The sequence below is a fragment of the Pelophylax lessonae genome (genome assembly GCF_965119305.1).
Source record: "Pelophylax lessonae genome assembly, chromosome: 2".
NCBI lineage: Eukaryota > Metazoa > Chordata > Amphibia > Anura > Ranidae > Pelophylax > Pelophylax lessonae.
Window position 1 is genome coordinate 736,933,752 of NC_138769.1, and position 25,370 is coordinate 736,959,121.

General features: G+C 47.8%; 1 protein-coding gene across 2 annotated transcripts in view; it reads right to left on the reverse strand.

The window, feature by feature from the left end:
- Positions 1 to 25,370, reverse strand: part of LOC309546344 (beta-arrestin-1) — a 302,331-nt gene that overhangs the window by 203,349 nt on the left and 73,612 nt on the right. The gene's annotated exons all lie outside the window — the stretch shown is intronic.

The following is a 25,370-nucleotide window of genomic DNA, read 5'->3' on the forward strand; positions in this document are numbered from 1 at the left end:
ATGAGAGGGAGGGGAGGAGAGGGAGAGAATGAGAGATGGAGGGGGAGCAGAGGGAGGGGGGTGAGAGAGAGAGGAGAGAAAGAGGGAGAGAGAATGAGAGAGAGAGAGAAAAGTGAGAAGAGAGAGGGATAGAGGAGAGAGGGACAGATAATGAGAGAGAGAGGAGAGAGGAAGAATAAGAGAGGAGTAAGAATGAGAGAGAAGAGAGAGAATGAGAGAGGGAGGGGGAGAATGAGAGGGAGGGGGAGGAGAGGGAGAGGGGAGAGAGAGGGAGAGAGAATGAGAGAGAGAGAGGGAGAATGAGAGGGAGGGGGAGGAGAGGGAGAGAATGAGAGAGGAGGCAGAGGGAGAGAGAAAGAGGGAAAGAGAGAGAGAAAAGAAAGATAAAATGAGACAGAGGGAAGAGATGATAGGGAGAGAAATGAGTGAGAGACAGAGAGAAGGAGAGAGTGGAGAATTTCCCTAATTATAATCTAAAATGTATTCCTTCCCCCATCCCACCCATAACTCCTTATTTGCTAAAATGGATTTGGTTCTGCCAATAAAGCTTATTTGAATTGAAGAGAAAGTGAGAGAGAGAATGGAGTGGCGCAGGCGCGCGGTAGGCGGTCAATACCGGCCGGGGCAGGATAGCCTATAATGAGGGGCTGCGGCTTTTTAGATTTCCATCCCTAATGGGGAACCAAATCCTGACAGCTTATTGATTTCCTTTAACAAATCTCACATAAAGGAAATGTTTCTTTTTTCTTAAATGCTATTCCCTGAAGTGTAATGATTATTTCCACCCCGGAGCCTCTGCTGCTGGGACTGTGGCAGATTGCATCCTCAGTGAGATGCTGCTAGCATGTTAATACCGGGGGGATTTTTTTTCCCCTTCTTTTAGATAATGTTTAGTATTATTTGCTTTAAGTTTTGTATTTTCAGATTCATTTCAGATTGCAGACCACCTCCAGACAAAATTTTGATCTCATAATTGGGTCGAGCGGGAGATTGTTAAAACCTCTTTTGGACTTTTATTTCTGGCTGTGTCCCCAGTGGGGAAACTTCTAGACACTTCCTGTGCAGGTGTTCAATAGACAGGAAGTGATAACAATTCTCTGCAATAAAGACAGAGAGCAATCCAAATACAACATACTTTTACTCGCCAATACGGGGAAAGGTTAAAACCTCTGGAAGGTTTTTATTACTGTCAGTGTGCCTAAAGCTGCCCATAGATAAAATAAATTTCAGCCGGTTCAGTAGGGACAAACTTTGATTCATAAATGTGACATCAGTCTCTGCACCAAAGTAGCTTACACTCTAATGCCCCCCCCCCCCCCCCCCGTCCCCGTCCCCGTCACACACTATTATTATTATACATTTATAGGAGGAGCTTACACTCTAATGTCGCCTCCCCCACAGTCACATCAGTCTCTGTACCAGAGGAGCTTTCACTCTAATGTCCCCTCCCCCACAGTCACACACTATTATTATACATTTATATATCTCTGTACCAGAGGAGCTTACACTCTAATGGCCCCTCCCCCACAGTCACTTACTATTATTATACATTTATATATCTCTATACCAGAGGAGCTTACACTCTAATGGCCCCTCCCCCACAATCACACACTATTATTATACATTTATATAGCTCTGTATCAGAGGAGCTTACACTCTAATGTCCCCTCCCTCCAAAGTCACATCAGTCTCTGTACCAGAGGAGCTTACACTCTAATGTCCCCTCCCCCCAAAGTCACATCAGTCTCTGTACCAGAGGAGCTTACACTCTAATGTCCCTTCCCCCCAAAGTCACATCAGTCTCTGTACCAGAGGAGCTTACACTCTAATGTCCCCTCCTCCACAGTCACACACTATTATTATTATACATGTATATAGCTCTGACATATACCGCAGTGCTGTACAGAGATCACTGAGCCAATCACATCAATCTCTGTACCAGAGGAGCTTACACTCTACCAGAGGAGCTTACATTCTAATTTCTCCTCCCCCACAGTCACATGAGTCTCTGTACCAGAGGAGCTTACACTGTAATGTCTCCTCCCCCACAGTCACATGAGTCTCTGTACCAGAGGAGCTTACACTCTAATGTCTCCTCCCCCACAGTCACATGAGTCTCTGTACCAGAGGAGCTTACATTCTAATGTCCCCTCCCCCACAGTCACATCAGTCTCTGTACCAGAGGAGCTTACACTCTAATGTCCCCTCCCCCACAGTCACACACTATTATTATACATTTATATATCTCTGTACCAGAGGACCTTACACTCTAATGTCCCCTCCCCCATAGTCACTTACTATTATTATACATTTATATATCTCTATACCAGAGGAGCTTACACTCTAATGGCCCCTCCCCCACAGTCACTTACTATTATTATACATTTATATATCTCTGTACCAGAGAAGCTTACACTCTAATGTCCCCTCCCCCACAATCACACACTATTATTATACATTTATATAGCTCTATATCAGAGGAGCTTACACTCTAATGTCCCCTCCCCCCAAAATCATATCAGTCTCTGTACCAGAGGAGCTTACACTCTAATGTCCCCTCCCCCACAATCACACACTATTATTATACATTTATATAGCTCTATATCAGAGGAGCTTACACTCTAATGTCCCCTCCCCCCAAAATCATATCAGTCTCTGTACCAGAGGAGCTTACACTCTAATGTCCCCTCCCCCACAGTCACACACTATTATTATTATACATTTATATAGCTCTGACATATACCGCAGTGCTGTACAGAGATCACTGAGCCAATCACATCAGTCTCTGTACCAGAGGAGCTTACACTCTAATGTCTCCTCCCCCACAGTCACATGAGTCTCTGTACCAGAGGAGCTTACACTCTAATGTCTCCTCCCCCACAGTCACATGAGTCTCTGTACCAGAGGAGCTTACACTCTAATGTCCCCTCCCCCACACTCACACACTATTATTATTATTATACATGTATATAGCTCTGACATATACCACAGTGCTGTACAGAGATCACTGAGCCAATCACATCAGTCTCTGTACCAGAGGAGCTTACACTCTAATGTCCCCTCCCCCACAGTCACATAAGTCTCTGTACCAGAGGAGCTTACACTCTAATGTCCCCTCCCCCACAGTCACATCAGTCTCTGTACCAGAGGAGCTTACACTCTAATGTCCCCTCCCCCACAGTCACATCAGTCTCTGTACCAGAGGAGCTTACACTCTAATGTCCCCCCACAGTCACATCAATCTCTGCACCAGAGGAGCTTACACTCTAATGTCCCCTCCCCCACAGTCATATCAGTCTCTGTACCAGAGGAGCTTACACTTTAATGTCCTCCCAAATTCACATCAGTCTCTGTACCAGAGGAGCTTACACTGTAATGTCCCCTCCCTCCACAGTCACATCAGTCTCTGTACCAGAGGAGCTTACACTCTAATGTCCCCTCCCCCACAGTCACATCAGTCTCTGTACCAGAGGAGCTTACACTCTAATGTCCCCTCCCCACAATCACATCAGTCTCTGTACCAGAGGAGCTTACACTCTAATGCCCCACCGCAGTCACATACTATTATTATACATGTATATAGCTCTGACATATACCGCAGTGCTGTACAGAGATCACTGAGCCAATCACATCAGTCTCTGTACCAGAGGAGCTTACACTCTAATGCCCCCCCCCCCCCCCACAATCACATCAGTCTCTGTACCAGAGGAGCTTACACTCTAATGCCCCCCCCCCCCACAATCACATCAGTCTCTGTACCAGAGGAGCTTACACTCTAATGTCCCCCCACAGTCACATCAGTCTCTGTAGAACACACATACACAGTTTTGGTAACTTACCAGTAATATAGAGGGGAAAAAAGTAAATACAGTGCAAAAAATATTCTAATGTTTTTAATTATTTAAATTATATTTCTTTGATTGGTAAACACATTTCTCTCTTTCTCTCAGGAAGCATTTAAACAAAAAAGAATATCAATTATTAAATGCATATTTAAACTTTTTTTTATTGCGGTGTTTAAAAATATTTTCTATGAGACATTCGTGTTTTCTTCAGGTTTGTTCTTCCTAATTTGTATTATTTATTTAAATACAGAGATTCATTGATTAGCCACAAGAGGGAGCCCACATTGGCTCAATGCAATCACTCGATTTCTCCTCTAATAGCTGCTAAGATTTCAGCCAATCGGGGAGTGCGTTGTGTTCGACGAGTCGGCTGACCCCAGACTAGCATTGTGAGACGGACCATCGCGACAATCTAAGTATTACCATAGAAAAGTGGGAAGCATTCCATGGATAGCAGTATTTACATGAGGCTTTAAATCTGGTCAGTCCGGGTGCAAGAGGATTGTGGGGATATAATTACTGCAAGGGGAATCTCCATCTCCATGTTACTTTGTATCTCTCTATCTCCTATCTGATCAATGTTTATAAACAATGTTACTTTGTATCTCTCTATCTCCTATCTGATCAATGTTTATAAACAATGTTACTTTGTATCTCTCTATCTCCCATCTGATCAATGTTTATAAACAATGTTACTTTGTATCTCTTTATCTCCTGTCTGATCAATGTTTATAAACAATGTTACTTTGTATCTCTCTATCTCCCGTCTGATCAATGTTTATAAACAATGTTACTTTGTATCTCTCTATCTCCGGTCTGATCAATGTTTATAAACAATGTTACTTTGTATCTCTCATAAAATAAACAATAAAAATGTTGTCTTCACACATTATAATTGCGGCACACAGAAGGTAAAATAGAATTTTGATGCATACAACCCCCCTATATGAATGTTCTTAGATCTCCATAGGCATCACTAAGAATAGACCAGGGGTCGGTGTGGCGCGTTGAGGTCATTTTTAAGCGTTTCACATTCGCAGTTTGATCGCGCAATGAGCCATGGAGGACAAACACTGAACATCAGCGGGTCCTCCGCTCCGAAGACGCTCCACCTGTGTTCTCAGCACCGCGTGTACACAAGACCATCCGGACAATCTGCCTGCAGCATATGTTCCTTCCAGATCAAACCTTCTGGCCAGGCGGGAATTAGTCACCTCCACCAGTGCAGCCCACTTCTGTGTATGTATGTGTATGTATGTATATATATATATATATATATATATATATATATATATATATATATATATATATATATATAAACAGTGCCTTGCGAAAGTATTCGGCCCCCTTGAACTTTGCGACCTTTTGCCACATTTCAGGCTTCAAACATAAAGATGTAAAACTGTAATTTTTTGTGAAGAATCAACAACAAGTGGGACACAATCATGAAGTGGAACGAAATTTATTGGACATTTCAAACTTTGTTAACAAATAAAAAACTGAAAAATTGGGCGTGCAAAATTATTCAGCCCCTTTACTTTCAGTGCAGCAAACTCTCTCCAGAAGTTCAGTGAGGATCTCTGAATGATCCAATGTTGACCTAAATGACTAATGATGATAAATAGAATCCACCTGTGTGTAATCAAGTCTCCGTATAAATGCACCTGCACTGTGATAGTCTCAGAGGTTCGTTTAAAGCGCAGAGAGCATCATGAAGAACAAGGAACACACCAGGCAGGTCCGAGATACTGTTGTGGAGAAGTTTAAAGCCGGATTTGGATACAAAAAGATTTCCCAAGCTTTAAACATCCCAAGGAGCACTGTGCAAGCGATAATATTGAAATGGAAGGAGTATCAGACCACTGCCAATCTACGAAGACCTGGCCGTCCCTCTAAACTTTCAGCTCATACAAGGAGAAGACTGATCAGAGATGCAGCCAAGAGGCCCATGATCACTCTGGATGAACTGCAGAGATCTACAGCTGAGGTGGGAGACTCTGTCCATAGGACAACAATCAGTCGTATACTGCACAAATCTGACCTTTATGGAAGAGTGGCAAGAAGAAAGCCATTTCTTAAAGATATCCATAAAAAGTGTCGTTTAAAGTTTGCCACAAGCCACCTGGGAGACACCAAACATGTGGAAGAAGGTGCTCTGCTCAGATGAAACCAAAATCAAACTTTTTGGCAACAATGCAAAACGTTATGTTTGGTGTAAAAGCAACACAGCTCATCACCCTGAACACACCATCCCCCACTGTCATACATGGTGGTGGCAGCATCATGGTTTGGGCCTGCTTTTCTTCAGCAGGGACAGGGAAGATGGTTAAAATTGATGGGAAGATGGATGGAGCCAAATACAGGACCATTCTGGAAGAAAACCTGATGGAGTCTGCAAAAGACCTGAGACTGGGACGAAGATTTGTCTTCCAACAAGACAATGATCCAAAACATAAAGCAAAATCTACAATGGAATGGTTCACAAATAAACATACCCAGGTGTTAGAATGGCCAAGTCAAAGTCCAGACCTGAATCCAATGGAGAATCTGTGGAAAGAACGGAAAACTGCTGTTCACAAACGCTCTCCATCCAACCTCACTGAGCTCGAGCTGTTTTGCAAGGAGGAATGGGCAAACATTTCAGTCTCTCGATGTGCAAAACTGATAGAGACATACCCCAAGGGACTTACAGCTGTAATCGCAGCAAAAGGTGGCGCTACAAAGTATTAACTTAAGGGGGCTGAATAATTTTGCACGCCCAATTTTTCAGTTTTTTATTTGTTAAAAAAGTTTGAAATATCCAATAAATTTCGTTCCACTTCATGATTGTGTCCCACTTGTTGTTGATTCTTCACAAAAAATTACAGTTTTATATCTTTATGTTTGAAGCCTGAAATGTGGCAAAAGGTCGCAAAGTTCAAGGGGGCCGAATACTTTCGCAAGGCACTGTATATACATATATATATATATATATATATATATATATATATATATATATATACATACACACACACACACACACACACACACATGTATACATATGTCTACACACATATATATATATATATATAAATGGATTCTTCAAGCAACAAACGCGGCAAAATCGCTCCGCTTTTGGGGTGCCATTGCAAGTCACGGGAATCGCATGGGCGTCCCACAATTTGCAATGATTTGGGATCGCGGGCAGAATCGTGACAATCTGAGACGCCTATATGTGAATGGAGCCTAAGAGTATCACTTGGATCCCTATCTACTTTGATACATTGTACTATATATAGGGTGTCAGGACTTCTCTCATCCACCCATCAAAGCTTCTTTTTTTTATATTTGCATAACTCCTCCCAAGAGCCAGCCCACGCTTTGCATCAGGTCTTTTAAGAGGAGTATTGTAGCAGAGTGTACAGCACCCTCCCACCGGCCATGATCTGCCTCCATTGCGTAGAAGAACACAGAGACCCAGTGAAGACATCACCGGATCTAAAAATAAGTTCTAAGTTCGATTTAAAAATAATTAGCATGTCGATAGTGGAGGAGGGGGTTAACAATATAGATTGGACCAACCACATACTGCATAATATAATAAGACGGTGGCTGCACAGACAGCGGGCAAGTCTCATCCTCTCCTGTCTTCACGTAGATTTCAGCGTGTGAGAAGCAATCCTAGAATATCTGAGAGGTGCCAGGCGGCTGAGGAGGTGTTCTGTGGGGTGATAATTAACCTTCGATCACAGGGGAATACTGCATGTACCAGCAATCTATTATCTATTTATTTATTGGCTTATTTTTTATGATATATTCATTGGATTCTATAAATTATATCATCAGTGTGTAGAAAAGACAACATTTGCTTTTTAATTTTGGATGGCGTGGAGACCGAGGAGAGCATACACCGAGAGAGCTCTCACCAACCGAGGAGACCATACACCGAGAGAGCTCTCACCAACCGAGGAGACCATACACCGAGAGAGCTCTCACCAACCGAGGAGACCATACACCGAGAGAGCTCTCACCAACCGAGGAGACCATACACAGAGAGAGCTCTCACCAACCGAGGAGACCATACACCGAGAGAGCTCTCACCAACCGAGGAGAGCATACACAGAGAGAGCTCTCACCAACCGAGGAGACCATACACAGAGAGAGCGCTCACCAACCGAGGAGAGCATACACCGAGAGAGCTCTCACCAACCGAGGAGACCATACACAGAGAGAGCTCTCACCAACCGAGCAGACCATACACAGAGAGAGCTCTCACCAACCGAGGAGACCAACCATACACAGAGAGAGCTCTCACCAACCGAGAAGACCATACACCGAGAGAGCTCTCACCAACCGAGCAGACCATACACTGAGAGAGCTCTCACCAACCGAGGAGACCATACACCGAGAGAGCTCTCACCAACCGAGGAGACCATACACAGAGAGAGCTCTCACCAACCGAGGAGACCATACACCGAGAGAGCTCTCACCAACCGAGGAGACCATACACCGAGAGAGCTCTCACCAACCGAGGAGAGCATACACAGAGAGAGCTCTCACCAACCGAGGAGACCATACACAGAGAGAGCGCTCACCAACCGAGGAGAGCATACACCGAGAGAGCTCTCACCAACCGAGGAGACCATACACAGAGAGAGCTCTCACCAACCGAGCAGACCATACACAGAGAGAGCTCTCACCAACCGAGGAGACCAACCATACACAGAGAGAGCTCTCACCAACCGAGAAGACCATACACCGAGAGAGCTCTCACCAACCGAGCAGACCATACACTGAGAGAGCTCTCACCAACCGAGGAGACCATACACCGAGAGAGCTCTCACCAACCGAGGAGACCATACACAGAGAGAGCCCACACCAACCGAGGAGACCATACACAGAGAGAGCCCACACCAACCGAGGAGACCATACACAGAGAGAGCTCACACCAACCGAGGAGACCATACACAGAGAGAGCTCTCACCAACCGAGGAGACCATACACAGAGAGAGCCCACACCAACTGAGGAGACTATACACAGAGAGAGCTCTCACCAACCGAGGAGACCATACACAGAGAGAGCTCTCACCAACCGAGGAGACCATACACCGAGAGAGCTCTCGCCAACCGAGGAGACCATACACAGAGAGAGCTCTCACCAACCGAGGAGACCATACACAGAGAGAGCTCTCACCAACCGAGGAGACCATACACCGAGAGCTCTCACCAACCGAGGAGACCATACACCGAGAGAGCTCTCACCAACCGAGGAGACCATACACAGAGAGAGCTCTCACCAACCGAGGAGACTATACACAGAGAGAGCTCTCACCAACCGAGGAGACTATACACAGAGAGAGCTCTCACCAACCGAGGAGACTATACACAGAGAGAGCTCTCACCAACCGAGGAGACCATACACAGAGAGAGCTCTCACCAACCGAGGAGACTATACACAGAGAGAGCTCTCACCAACCGAGGAGACCATACACTGAGAGCTCTCACCAACCGAGGAGACCATACACAGAGAGAGCTCTCACCAACCGAGGAGACCATACACAGAGAGAGCTCTCACCAACCGAGGAGACCATACACAGAGAGAGCTCTCACCAACCGAGGAGACCATACAGAGAGAGCTCACACCAACCGAGGAGACCATACATAGAGAGAGTTCTCACCAACCGATGAGACCATACACAGAGAGAGCTCTCACCAACCGAGGAGACCATACAGAGAGAGAGCTCTCACCAACCGAGGAGACCATACACAGAGAGAGCCCACACCAACCGAGGAGAGCATACACCGAGAGAGAGCTCTCACCAACCGAGGAGAGCATACACAGAGAGAGCCCACACCAAGCGAGGAGACCATACATAGAGAGAGCTCTCACCAACCGAGGAGACCATACACAGAGAGAGCTCTCACCAACCGAGGAGAGCATACACAGAGAGAGCTCTCACCAACCGAGGAGAGCATACACCGAGAGAGAGCTCTCACCAACCGAGGAGAGCATACACAGAGAGAGCCCACACCAACCGAGGAGACCATACACAGAGAGAGCTCTCACCAACCGAGGAGACCATACACAGAGAGAGCTCTCACCAACCGAGGAGACCATACACAGAGAGAGCTCTCACCAACCGAGGAGACCATACACAGAGAGAGTTCTCACCAACCGAGGAGACCATACACAGAGAGAGCTCTCACCAACCGAGGAGACCATACACAGAGAGAGCCTACACCAACCGAGGAGACCATACACCGAGAGAGCTCTCACCAACCGAGGAGACCATACACAGAGAGAGCCCACACCAACCGAGCAGATCATACAGAGAGAGAGCCCACACCAACCGAGCAGATCATACAGAGAGAGAGCCCACACCAACCGAGCAGATCATACAGAGAGAGAGCTCACACCAACCGAGGAGAGCATACACAGAGAGAGCTCTCACCAACCGAGGAGACCATACACAGAGAGAGCTCTCACCAACCGAGGAGACCATACACAGAGAGAGCTCTCACCAACCAAGGAGACCATACAAAGTCTTTTTACGACCCACTGCAAGCAGTGGTGTTGTTTGGTTTTGTGCTGCCCTAGGCAAGACTAAAATTGGGCGCCCCCCCCCCCCCCCATGTACATTTTCCCCACTCCTTTTTTAATGGATGTGACTCCATCCAAAACTGAAGGACTACAAGTCCCATTATGAACCCCTGAGATCTCATGGGGGGGGGGGTGAGAGGGGGCGAGAGAGAGAGAGAGGGGTGGGTGAGGGAGAGAGAGGGGTGGGTGAGGGAGAGAGAGGGAGGGGGGATGAGAGAGCGAGAGAGGGGGTGGGTGAGGGAGGGAGGGAGAAAGAAATGGGGTGGGTGAGGGAGGGAAGGAGAGAGAGAGGGGGGATGAAAGAGAGGGGGGATGAAAGAGAGGGGGGTGAAAGATTGAGGGGGGATGAAAGAGAGAGGGGGGAATCAAAGAGAGAGAGAGAGGGGGGATGAGAGAGAGGGGGATGAGGGAGAGAAAGAGAGGGGGGTGAGAGAGGGGGGGGTGAGAGAGAGAGAGAGGGGGGATGAGAGAGAGAGAGAGAGAGTGGGGGGATGAGAGAGAGGGGGGATGAGAGAGAGGAGATTGATAGAGAAAGAGAGAGGGGGTGAGAGAGAGGGAGGGAGAGAGAGAAGAGGGGTGAGAGAGGGGGAAGAGAGAGGGGGGTGAGTGAGAGAGAAAGAGAGAGAGGAGATTGATAGAGAAAGAGAGAGGGGGGATGAGAGAGAGGGGGGTGAGAGAGAGAGAGGGGGGGATGAGAGAGAGAGAGAGTGGGGGGATGAGAGAGAGGAGATTGATAGAGAAAGAGAGAGGGGGTGAGAGAGAGGGAGGGAGAGAGAGAGAAGAGGGGTGAGAGAGGGGGAAGAGAGAGGGGGTGAGTGAGAGAGAAAGAGAGAGAGAGAGGGGGGTGGGAGAGAGGGGGTGAGAGAGGCGGTTCTAGCAACCAGTGGCCAATAGAGTCTCAGGTGGAGGGGGGTGGCTTTTTTGCTGCCCCCCTGCAAAGTGCTGCCCTAGGCCTGGGCCTTGTTGGCCTAGGCCAAAATACAGCACTGACTGCAAGACAACTTTCCTAACCTCTGCACATTTGTTTAGCATACAGTCACACAATTTCCTTTCTACAACTATTACACTGAAGCGGTAGAACGAACGGCGCGCTATATAACTCATCCCATAATCAGATACAATCTTTATATTTCCATCCCTGCATCGCCCGCCGATAGAAAAGCCTTTTATCTTTTTTAATTATCACCATTAGAAGTGTGAATTAGCAGTAAGTGTCGGTAATTATATGTGTGGTGTGTTTTATTTCTGCCGCTACCAAATGCTAATTAGCGTAATATGAAGGAATCGATACGTGGAAGGATCTTTCTGTATGCCGGGCTCCTCCCACTCACACAACAATCCTTCCCATGTATTATAATCAATGTGGAGGATTATCTGATCAGAGGAGAAATCTCCGGACATTGCTCTGTCCTACACTATGGCAGACACAATAGTCTGCAGATTATTCCTTCACTGGCCTCTCTGCAGAACATTGCTCCGTCCATACCCCCTCCTAAATATTATAAGTTAGGTGAGCTGGTTGGAGAGCAATGATCACTTTATTAATGTGTGACCAACGCGTTTCGGAGGATCGGGGCTTCACTTTATCAGGGCTTTGGTAGTGTTGGTATGTCAGTTCCCATCCCCTCCCCCTCCTGATAGATCCATATTGATATATACTGCAGATTATCTCATCAATGACCTCTCTACAGATCTGCAGACCATTGCTCCATCCCATTCCCCTCCTGATAGATCCATATTGATATATTCTGCAGATTATTCCATCACTGATCCCTCTAGATATCTGCAGAACATTGCTCCCTCCCATCCCCCTCCTGATAGATCCATATTTATATATTCTGCAGATTATCCTATGACTGCAGCACATTGCGTTGTCCATGTCCCATTCTGCAGACTATTGCCCCGCTCAGACCAGGCCTCCTCCAATGACTGGGACTCTTAGCTGGCCTATTTATAGACGGCGTTGCGTTCTCACTTAATTATCGTTTTGCATATTCTAATGAAATCAGCAGAGAAGGAACGTTCCATGGGCTGCAATCAGGACTTCCCAGCATGCACCGCTCCATGGGGACAGCCTCAATCCTCGCCAGCCTGTCCCAGGGTGCAGGGGACCCATTATATCCTACCTCCTGTATGTTCACCCCCCCACAATGCCTTCATTTTATTTTCTCTCCAGAAGGACGGTACCATCTTTGTTCAGGGATCTTAACAGTGACACAGATCAGCCAACTTGCTACAAAGTTACAATGTACAGTCTGATCACTGGGGGGGGGGGGACTGAGGAAATGCCTCCTCCTCCTTCTACAAAGTTACAATGTACAGTCTGATCACTGGGGGGGGGGGGACTGAGGAAATGCCTCCTCCTCCTTCTACAAAGTTACAATGTACAGTCTGATCACTGTACATTGCAGGCACAGTGGGCACTGGGAGGGACAGGCAGGCACAGTGGGCAGTGGGAGGGACAGGCAGGCACAGTGGGCACTGGGAGGGACCAGCAGGCACAGTGGTCAGTGGGAGGGGCAGGCAGGCACAGTGGGAGGAGCAGGCAGGCACAGTGGGAGGAGCAGGCAGGCACAATGGGCAGTGGGAGAGATAAGCAGGCACAGTGGTCAGTGGGAGGGGCAGGCAGGCACAGTGGGAGGAGCAGGCAGGCACAGTGGGAGGAGCAGGCAGGCACAGTGGGCAGTGGGAGGGGCAGGCAGGCACAGTGGGCAGTGGGAGGGACAGGCAGGCACAGTGGGCACTGGGAGGGACCAGCAGGCACAGTGGTCAGTGGGAGGGGCAGGCAGGCACAGTGGGCACTGGGAGGGACCAGCAGGCACAGTGGTCAGTGGGAGGGACAGGCAGGCACAGTGGGCACTGGGAGGGACCAGCAGGCACAGTGGTCAGTGGGAGGGGCAGGCAGGCACAGTGGGAGGAGCAGGCAGGCACAGTGGGAGGAGCAGGCAGGCACAATGGGCAGTGGGAGAGATAAGCAGGCACAGTGGTCAGTGGGAGGGGCAGGCAGGCACAGTGGGAGGAGCAGGCAGGCACAGTGGGAGGAGCAGGCAGGCACAGTGGGCAGTGGGAGGGGCAGGCAGGCACAGTGGGCACTGGGAGGGGCAGGCAGGCACAATGGGCAGTGGGAGGGGCAGGCAGGCACAATGGGCAGTGGGAGGGGCAGGCAGGCACAGTGGGAGGAGCAGGCAGGCACAGTGGGAGGAGCAGGCAGGCACAGTGGGCAGTGGGAGGGGCAGGCAGGCACAGTGGGCACTGGGAGGGGCAGGCAGGCACAATGGGCAGTGGGAGGGGCAGGCAGGCACAGTGGGCAGTGGGAGGGGCAGGCAGGCGCAGTGGGAGGAATAGGCAGGCACAATGGGCAGTGGGAGGGGCCTGACCCACCCTGAAGTTGCAGATTATAAAGTCTATAGCTGGCGCTCAGCTTTTCAAGCGATTAAATATTCAATCCAATGGAAACACTGATGGGAAAACCTACAATTGGATCTTATTTTATATATTTGCAGATGGGAGCCTTTCCAGGTGTATGCGATCTGTTATGGAGGGCTGTGGGGGGGGGGGGGGGGGGCTAGGTTGGACGCACCCGGAAGCACCCGGATTATGATGTGCAGCGCCCAGCAGAAATTCAATGATGTTTCCTTTAATCACAATTCTCATTGATCGATTTTCAGAGAGAGGAAATCCTTTATTTGTGAATTGGCTCCCGGGGGAGGAATGTATTACTGAGGTCCTGAGCCCAGCAGACACTTCACCTGCCAACCTCCGATGGGCATTCTTACATTAGGAAATTTGGTAATCTCAGCAACTTCCAGCCCGTCATGACGGAGTGCATTTCCCCGGGCGATGCCAAACGACGGCGATCACTTTACCGTCAGAGTCATCATTATTTCATAGGTGGGGTCACGTGATGGAGCTTTCTATTCTATATCTATATGAGGGGTTCCACAATGCCTGTGCTGAGTTCCTTGAGTTCCTAGGTCTGTACACCTGCTGTGCCCATTATGAGGGGTTCCCACCATCCCTGTGCTGAGTTCCTTGAGTTCCTAGGTCTGTACACCTGCTGTGTCCATTATGAGGGGTTCCCACCATCCCTATACTGAGTTCCCGGATCTGTACACCTGCTGTGCCCATTATGAGGGGTTCCCACCATCCCTATACTGAGTTCCCGGATCTGTACACCTGCTGTGCCCACTATGAGGGGTTCCCACCATCCCTATACTGAGTTCCCAGGTCTGTACACCTGCTGTGCCCATTATGAGGGGTTCCCACCATCCCTATACTGAGTTCCCGGATCTGTACACCTGCTGTGCCCACTATGAGGGGTTCCCACCATCCCTATACTGAGTTCCCAGGTCTGTACACCTGCTGTGCCCATTATGAGGGGTTCCCACCATCCCTGTGCTGAGTTCCCGGGTCTGTACACCTGCTGTGCCCATTATGAGGGGTTCCCACCATCCTTGTGCTGAGTTCCCGGGTCTGTACACCTGCTGTGCCCATTATGAGGAGTTCCCACCATCCCTATACTAGTTCCTGGCGTCTGTACACCTGCTGTGCCCACTATGAGGGGTTCCCACCATCCCTGTGCTGAGTTCCCAGGTCTGTACACCTGCTGTGCCCACTATGAGGGGTTCCCACCATCCCTGTGCTGAGTTCCCAGGTCTGTACACCTGCTGTGCCCACTATGAGGGGTTCCCACCATCCCTGCTGGATTTATATTTGGTGGTTGGGAACCCCCCATGCTACATGAATGCTTCAACATGGGTTGGGACACAAATAAACTCCCATATAGAGTGATCGCTCCGATCACTCCATACATGGTAACGATCCAGATCATGATCACCATTGATCGCTCCGATCACTCCATACATGGTAACGATCCAGATCATGATCACCATTGATCGCTCCGATCACTCCTTACATGGTAATGATCCAGATCATGATCACCACTGATCGCTCCGATCACTCCATACATGGTAACGATCCAGATCATGATCACCATTGATCGCTCCGATCACTCCTTACATGGTAATGATCCAGATCATGATCACCATTGATCGCTCCGATCACTCCATACATGGTAACGATCCAGATCATGATCACCATTGATCGCTCCGATCACTCCATACATGGTAACGATCCAGATCATGATCACCATTGATCGCTCCGATCACTCCATACATGGTAACGATCCAGATCATGATCACCATTGATTGCTCCGATCACTCCATACATGGTAACGATCCAGATCATGATCACCATTGATCGCTCCGATCACTCCATACATGGTAATGATCCAGATCATGATCACCATTGATCACTCCGATCACTCCATACATGGTAACGATCTCATGATCACCATTGATCACTCTGATCACTCCATACATGGTAACGATCCAGATCATGATCACCATTGATTGCTCTGATCACTCCATACATGGTAACGATCCAGATCATGATCACCATTGATCGCTCCGATCACTCCATACATGGTAATGATCCAGATCATGATCACCATTGATCACTCCGATCACTCCATACATGGTAACGATCTCATGATCACCATTGATCACTCTGATCACTCCATACATGGTAACGATCCAGATCATGATCACCATTGATCGCTCCGATCACTCCTTACATGGTAATGATCCAGATCATGATCACCATTGATCGCTCTGATCACTCCATACATGGTAACGATCCAGATCATGATCACCATTGATCGCTCCGATCACTCCTTACATGGTAATGATCCAGATCATGATCACCATTGATCGCTCCGATCACTCCATACATGGTAACGATCCAGATCATGATCACCATTGATCGTTCCGCTCACTCCATACATGGTAACGATCACTGGCTTGGTTTGGGTGGACAGTGCAGTCTTGCCTGTCCTGACCCTTCATCTTTGATTTTGACGGGATCACACCTCCATAGCGGATTATTCGCGGACAAAGCGTCTTTCCGGGGAGGGATGAGTGGTGACACTCTGAGGTCTTCCAGACTAAACGCATCATTTATATCCGTATAATATTTGTCCTCTCCTCCCTGGCGCACAGACACCAACACATCCTCTGTTTATTTCATTACAGCTCCCCGGCACATTCAATATTTGCTTCTCGGCGCCAAAGTGTAATCCACCAGGACAGGACGCCGAAAAGGGAAGAGCTTCCCACTCCACCCCCTCCCCCACCGTAATGACTCCATATTCAGCGAGATCCAAATCAAGAATATCAAGAATAGTATAAGAAGAATAATACCTGTGAGGTTTGTAACATGCCTTGTTGCCCTTTTGCAGGGTGAATGTAACATTCTCTAACATTCCCTAACATTAGAGCCAAAGAGAAAAATAGGCTGAAGAACATTCGACCAGAAGCGGAAATAGGATAACACTATACGCTAATGACATTCGACTGGGAGAGGCAATAATAGAAGGAGCTATTTGTCTATTTGCATTTGTTTTGTGTGACTAGGGGCAAAACGAATGTTTTCTCTGTAGGTCGAATGTTCGTCATTTATAAGAAGAAAGAGCGATTCAGAGAAATATCACATTATGGCCACTAGGTGGAAATGACAATCATAGTAAATAAGTGTAATCAATCTGCTACTGCAGAGAGGGAACTGACATACAGAATGGATACAATGTTACAGAGAGTGAACTGATATACAGAATGGATACAATGTTGCAGAGGGAACTGATATACAGAATGGATACAATGTTACAGAGAGTGAACTGATATACAGAATGGATACAATGTTGCAGAGAGTGAACTGATATACAGAATGGATACAATGTTGCAGAGAGTGAACTGATATACAGAATGGATACAATGTTGCAGAGAGTGAACTGATATACAGAATATATACAATGTTGCAGAGAGTGAACTGATATACAGAATATATACAATGTTGCAGAGAGTGAACTGATATACAGAATGTATACAATGTTGCAGAGAGGGAACTGATCTACAGAATGGATACAATGTTGCAGAGAGGGAACTGATATACAGAATGGATACAATGTTGCAGAGAGTGAACTGATATACAGAATATATACAATGTTGCAGAGAGGAAACTGATATACAGAATGGATACAATGTTGCAGAGAGGGAACTGATCTACAGAATGGATACAATGTTGCAGAGGGAACTGATATATAGAATGTATAAAATGTTACAGAGAGGGAACTGATAAACAGAATGGATACAATGTTGCAGAGAGTTAACTGACATACAGAATGGATACAATGTTACAGAGAGTGAACTGATATACAGAATGGATACAATGTTGCAGAGAGTGAACTGATATACAGAATGGATACAATGTTGCAGAGAGTGAACTGATATACAGAATATATACAATGTTGCAGAGAGTGAACTGATATACAGAATGTATACAATGTTGCAGAGAGGGAACTGATATACAGAATGGATACAATGTTGCAGAGAGGGAACTGATCTACAGAATGGATACAATGTTGCAGAGAGGGAACTGATATACAGAATGGATACAATGTTGCAGAGAGTGAACTGATATACAGAATATATACAATGTTGCAGAGAGTGAACTGATCTACAGAATGGATACAATGTTGCAGAGGGAACTGATATATAGAATGTATAAAATGTTACAGAGAGGGAACTGATAAACAGAATGGATACAATGTTGCAGAGAGTGAACTGATATACAGAATGGATACAATGTTGCAGAGGGAACTGATATACAGAATGGATACAATGTTGCAGAGAGTTAACTGACATACAGAATGGATACAATGTTGCAGAGAGGGAACTGATCTACAGAATGGATACAATGTTGCAGAGAGGGAACTGATATACAGAATGGATACAATGTTGCAGAGAGTGAACTGATATACAGAATATATACAATGTTGCAGAGAGGAAACTGATATACAGAATGGATACAATGTTGCAGAGAGGGAACTGATCTACAGAATGGATACAATGTTGCAGAGGGAACTGATATATAGAATGTATAAAATGTTACAGAGAGGGAACTGATATACAGAATGGATACAATGTTGCAGAGAGTGAACTGAAATACAGAATGGATATAATGTTGCAGAGAGGGAACTGATATACAGAATGGATACAATGTTGCAGAGAGTGAACTGATATACAGAATGGATACAATGGTGCAGAGAGTGAACTGATATACAGAATGGATACAATGTTGCAGAGAGTGAACTGATATACAGAATGGATACAATGTTGCAGAGAGTGAACTGATATACAGAATGGATACAATGTTACAGAGAGTGAACTGATATACAGAATGGATACAATGTTGCAGAGAGGGAACTGATATACAGAATGGATACAATGTTGCAGAGAGGGAGCTGACATACAGAATGGATAAAAATTTTCAGATAGGGAACTGACATACAGGCTGGATACAATGCTGCAGAGAATGAACGGATATACAGAATGGATATAATGCTGCAGAGACAGAACTCTTGTTTTTTACATTTATTGGACTGAAACCCTTCACAGATCACCTAAGGCAGGGGTCTCCACACCACATCATGAAAGTCATTTTCGGCACACTGTAAGATTTTACCCATCCTGCAGCTGATGTGCGCAGTCTCCGCTTCTCCCCCTGCACTCCACCAACTGGTGTAAGATGGGACTCTAATGGAGACACTGATATAATGGAAACTTTGATGGGGAAACCTTATGTAAGGTCTCTGATGGGGACACTGATAAAATAAGGAACTCTGATGGGGACACTGATGAAATAAGGAACTCTGATGGGGACACTGATGAAATAAGGAACTCTGATGGGGACACTGATGAAATAGGGGCTCTGATGAGTACATTAATATAATGGGTGGCTCTGATATAAGGGAGCTCTGATGAACTCCAGAGAGGTCCAGTCTTTGCCTCCTCAACTCTTTGCCTGGAGGAGGAAGACTGAGACAAGAAAGGTTGTTTTGTTCTAGATGTCCGTCATAGCTCTAAATGTCATAAACTATCTGTGTCAGAGGCCAGAAGAGTCCTAACCTAGCCTGTGGCAGAAGTCATAAAATACGGGAAGATAGAAGCCCAACTGGGCCTATAGAACCTACACTGGACTGTGGCAAAGGTCATAAGATACAGGAAGATAGAAGGCCATCTCGGTCTACAGAACCTACACTGGCATGTGGCAGAGGTCATAAAGTGCTCTACAACTAGCCTGTGGAACAGGTCATAAGATATGAGAAGATAGAAGCCCATCTGGACATACAGAACCTACACTGGCATGTGGCAGAGGTCATAAAATACAGGAAGATAGAAGCCTATCTGGGCCTACAGAACCTATACTGGCTTGTGGTAGAGTTCATAAAGTGCTCTACAACTGGCCTGTGGAACAGGTTTTAAGATACGGGAAGATAGAAGCCCATCTGGGCATACAGAGCCTACACTGGCCTGTAGCAGAGGTTAAAAGATACGGAAAGATAGAAGCCCATCTGGGCCTACAGAACTTACACTGGCCTGTGGCAGAGGTTATAAGATATGGAAAGATAGAAGGCCATCTGGATATACAGAACCTACACTGGCATGTAGCAGAGTTCATAAAGTGGTTTACAGCTGGCCTGTGGCACAGGTCACAACATCCGGGAAGACAGAAGCCCATCTGGGCCTACAGAACTTATACTGGCCTGTGGCAGAGGTTATAAGATACGGAAAGATAGAAGGCCATCTGGGCATACAGAACCTACACTGGCCTGTAGCAGAGGTTATAAGATACGGAAAGACAGAAGCCCATATGGGCCTACAGAACTTACACTGGCCTGTGGCAGAGGTTATAAGATACGGAAAGATAGAAGGCCATCTGGGCCTACAGAACCTACACTGGCCTGTAGCAGAGGCTATACGATACGGAAATATAGAAGCCCATCTGGGCCTACAGAACCTACACTCGCCTGTGGCAGAGGTTATAAGATAAGGAAAGATAGAAGCCCATCTGGGCCTACAGAGCCTACACTGGCCTGTAGAAGAGGTTATAAGATACGGAAAGATAGAAGCCCATCTGGGCCTACAGAGCCTACACTGGCCTGTAGCAGAGGTTATAAGATATAGAAAGATAGAAGCCCATCTGGACCTACAGAACCTACACTCGCCTGTGGTAGAGATTATAAGATAAGGAAAGATAGAAGCCCATCTGGGCCTACAGAGCCTACACTGGCCTGTAGAAGAGGTTATAAGATACGGAAAGATAGAAGCCCATCTGGGCCTACAGAGCCTACACTGGCCTGTAGCAGAGGTTATAAGATACGGAAAGATAGAAGCCTATCTGGGCCTACAGAACCTACACTGGCCTGTGGTAGAGGTTATAAGATAAGGAAAGATAGAAGCCCATCTGGGCCTACAGAACCTACACTGGCCTGTAGCAGAGGTCAAAAGATACGGGAGGATAGAAGCCTAACTGGACCAAAAGTTAGCCATGAAGGCTAGGAGGGCATGTTTCATTCTAGTAGCTTCCGAGAGGGACAGTGCTACACACATTAGCGCACAACATTACGGGTGGGTGTTAACACAACGCAACCGACCAGATTTGGATGGACCCCAACACTTTTTCCAACAAGGACGTCATATTTCACCAACCAGAACCCTTTAAGACCGGTAGGTGCAGAATGGGGGCCACGTAAGTCTGAATCCTGCGGCAGAAACTGAAATGTATTCGCCCGCACCGCCGCCCCCTCTTCTCCATTACACGTCGCGATTTGCAAGTCTTCAGCAATGTTCTCAATTAGTCTTGATGAACACAAGCAGCTGACTCAGTTCCCTCTGCCCGTCACATTCAATTACCTTCCAAAGATCTCATTTTCCCGCAGCACGTGTCTGAGTGAGGGAAACATCTGAGAAATCGCGGGAGAGCGAGAAAGAAGATCAGAGCCGAGCCGCGAGAGATGCCGCGATCTAACGAGAAAAGAGTTTGCTGACCGATAAGAATAAGTGGATGTTCAGGCCTTCCGGCTACCATCAAGCAACGTCTCCTAGATGTAGATCTTAAGAGTAAAATTCAGCATATGAGCTCACTCTAAATATGGTAATTGTTTGCGTCTTTTGTCCTGAGATGTTTTCGCCGCCGGCGGCATTAACCCTTGTAATAGTTACGGCGGAGAAGGAACAGTCTGTGGGTCAGTCGATGTGAATTTAATCAGTCTATGGTGGCTTCCTCCCAGCTAGAGCCTAGGTCAATGAGAAATAAATGTGATGGGTGGCTGACTGTGTGTACGGGGCTCATTCACACCAAGCATTTCGTGAACATGCGTTTTTGCTCCCATTTTTGGGCACATTTTGACACCACAAGCCTACGGCAGCCTATTAATTTCAACGGACTGCCGTAAGGATGGCAAACGTGCCAATGTAGCCCATGAACCTTTCTGGGCGTGAAGCTTTGAGCGTTTTTTTAACTGCATGCTTGTTGGGCGTTTCGACGTGTATACGGGGGGGGGGGGGCAGACGGATCACACCAGCCCGCACACCATACCCCCTCCCCCCTGGACCACACCAGCCCGCACACCACACCTCCCCCCCCGGTCGCTCGCTCACTCACCCTGGACCAACATGTGAAGGGTAGGCAGAGGCGGCAGCGGCTTCCCCCCAGTCTCCTCCGTGGGTTGGGCTTCCCCTGCATCTCCTCCCTCCTCCTCCTCCTTGGCCAATGGCATGGGTTCGCCTTTCGGCCAATCGGGAAATGGGTCTCGGACCCGCTTCCTGATTGGCCAGGAGGAGGATCCATGTGACAACAGTGAATATTCATTCACTATTGTTACACAAATGGATGGGCCCAACCTTTTCTGAAGCCTATTAGAGCTCTGATTGGCATCCTTGGTGGCATAGGTGGGCATCCCTGGTGGCATGGGTGGGCAATCCCTGGTGGCTATGGGTGGGCAATCCCTGGTGGCTCTAGTTGCACCCCCCAATGGTCTGCACTGGTAATCAATGTTCTGATTACCAGCACAGACACCCCCCTGTTAGGAGAGCCTCCGTTCGGCTCTCCTCTACTTACGCCTGCCAGGCGTGAGCTGAAGAGCCGATCAACGGCACTTCCTATTTACTATGTGACCAGCTGTGATTGGACACAGCTGGTCACATAGTAAAGAGCCTACATCATAGGCTCTTTACCGGAATGGGAGATGCGATGAGTCAGAGTGACATACTGCACCACCGATTGCCGCTCAGCGCACCCCCCCCCCCCCCCCCCAGGGTTGCGCAGAGTGGTCTATCCTGCTGGACGTCATATGATGCCCAGTCAGGATAGAGCAACCACTTTGCCGCCGTCATTTTGCTATATGACGGGCGGCAAGTGGCTAAATTTAAGAGGTTGTGAGGGGTTATGTGTGGAAATTTGGGGTAGTAAAGATTTGTCTTTGCAAGGGGGTAAGTTAGGTCAAGATATAATACAATGTTGTTTCATACGGTGGTGTTAAGCGCGTAGGGTGTAAAAGGATTTCCTAGTGTTTTTGTATGTGTCCGTGGCGCGAAAGTTATTCCAACATGACCAGATGGAGTTATATTTGTTAATGGAGTCTTTGGCTATATGTATCAGTTCCTCCATTTCCGCAATTTTGTCAATTCGTGTGAACCACTCCCTTAGTGAAGGTGGACAAAGGGAATTCCATCTTTTTGGTGTGCATGCCTTAGCTGCATTGACCATGTACATTGCCAGCGATTTGTGGTATCTCGTCGGTAAGCGTGGGTTGTAAAGTAGTAGGTATTGCGTCGGGGTGAATTCCAGGTTATCCATGGTGACTCTGAGAATAGTGACTGTGACCTGAGTCACTTTGGTTGGGGGCGCTTGTGGAACCCAGATTACTTTAGGTTGATTGGGAGACTACTTGCCCAGCTTCCCCGACTCCTCTTATGTGTAAGTCACCCTGTGTCTATTAGGGGCACAGGGTGACCAAGAACCCCAGTTGGGTCTACACTAATCAGACTCACTGTACAACCACACTGGACTCAGCCTTTGGTGTTACCCCAACTATCCTGGGTTCTATATGTGTGGTTTGTGTTGGGGGAGTGCGGGGCTCTTTCACTTGGGACAATAATATTTCTGAACAGTGTCCCTCAGGAAATATATGAAGATGAACAGTTTGACTTTTCAGATTGCTAGAATATTGCAGGAGTGTCTCATAGACCCTTGCTAGATAGTGAGGTGGGGTGGGGTTTGTTATTCTTAAGTACCTGTATCCCATTGTTCGATTGTTTCTATCTGCCTTAAGATCAACTTATTATGGGATGTATATGTGTATGTGGATTGGCTGCTAAGGGGGAGGGGGGGTTGTCCCACAGTGTATATCTCTTTGTGCCTGTGTTTCAATAAACAGTTCATTCTGGTTGACTCCAAAACTTATACTGTGGTGTTCTTGGGGTAACTATAGCCAGATTCACGGATCTCGTATTCCAGAGCTTAGGAAGCAGCTTCTTGGCGGAGATACCCAGTCGGGGTGTCCAGAGTCCGTCTCAGTGACGTGGGCCTCTTTCCAAAATGGTTGGATAAGCGGGCAGTCCCACCATATATGTAGGAGAGCGCCCATCTCGTGTTTGCATCTCCAGCAACAGTTGGGTTTTGATGCATCAAATTTATGTATAAAGATGCTTTTTTTTTCACGTGTTTCGTGAACACGCTAAAACTTGCGATTTTGCCCACGCTCACAAAACGCTCAAGCGTGAAGGCTGCCTAAAAACTCTTCCTGCATTTTTTTTTCTTACACTGACTAAGTTCTTACAGAGGAGGGGGGGGGGGGGGTAGGAGCTGGATTCCAGGATGTAATATCTCCCATGCGTGGTAACGCTGGTGGAGAACCCTTTGGGAGGTAAGAATGTGCAAGCATGCTGCTTCACTCTCCAGCACACATGCAGTGGACCACCAACTGATGACCAAACAGCAAATTGATGGCCTGACAGGACCTTCGTCGATCCAGGTGGACACTGCCGATTACTCATCAGTGTACCAGCTCGCTCCCGGTACCATGCGACCGCTGTGGCCTAACACATGACCACTGTAAACAATGGATGGCTTCCTTTCATGCCATCTATTGTGTACAATTGTGTTGCCAGCTGTGATTGGTCAATGTGATTAGGACCACTGATAAGGCAGTACAACCAGTCCTGTTGTATTGGGCCCAGGCCCCATCATCTAAACAGGGGGGCCCCAGCCCCATCATCTTAACAGGCAGGCCCAGGCCCCATCATCTAAACAGGGGGGCCCAGGCCCCATCATCTAAATAGGTGGGCCCAGGCCCCATCATCTAAACAGGGGGGCCCAGGTCCTATCATCTAAACAGGGGGGCCCAGGCCCCATCATCTAAACAGGGAGCCCCAGCCCCATCATCTTAACAGGCAGGCCCAGGCCTCATCATCTAAACAGGGGGGCCCAGGCCCCATCATCTAAATAGGTGGGCCCAGGCCCCATCATCTAAACAGGGGGGCCCAGGTCCTATCATCTAAACAGGGGGGCCCAGGCCCCATCATCTAAACAGGGAGCCCCAGCCCCATCATCTTAACAGGCAGGCCCAGGCCCCATCATCTAAACAGGGGGGCCCAGGCCCCATCATCTAAATAGGCGGGCCCAGGCCCCATCATCTAAATAGGCGGGCCCAGGCCCCATCAGCTAAACAGGGGGGCCCCAGCCGCATCATCTTAACAGGCGGGCCCAGGCCCCATCATCTAAATAGGCGGGCCCAGGCCCCATCATCTGAACAGGGGGGCCCAGGCCCCATCAGCTAAACAGGGGGGCCCCAGCCCCATCATCTAAACAGGGGGGCCCCAGCCCCATCATCTAAACAGGAGGGCCCAGACCCCATCATCTAAACAGGCGGCCCAGGCCCCATCATCTAAACTGGAGGGCCCAGGCCCCATCATCTAAACAGGTGGGCCCGGGCCCCATCATCTAAACAGGCGGACCCAGGCCCCATCATCTAAACAGGGGGGCCC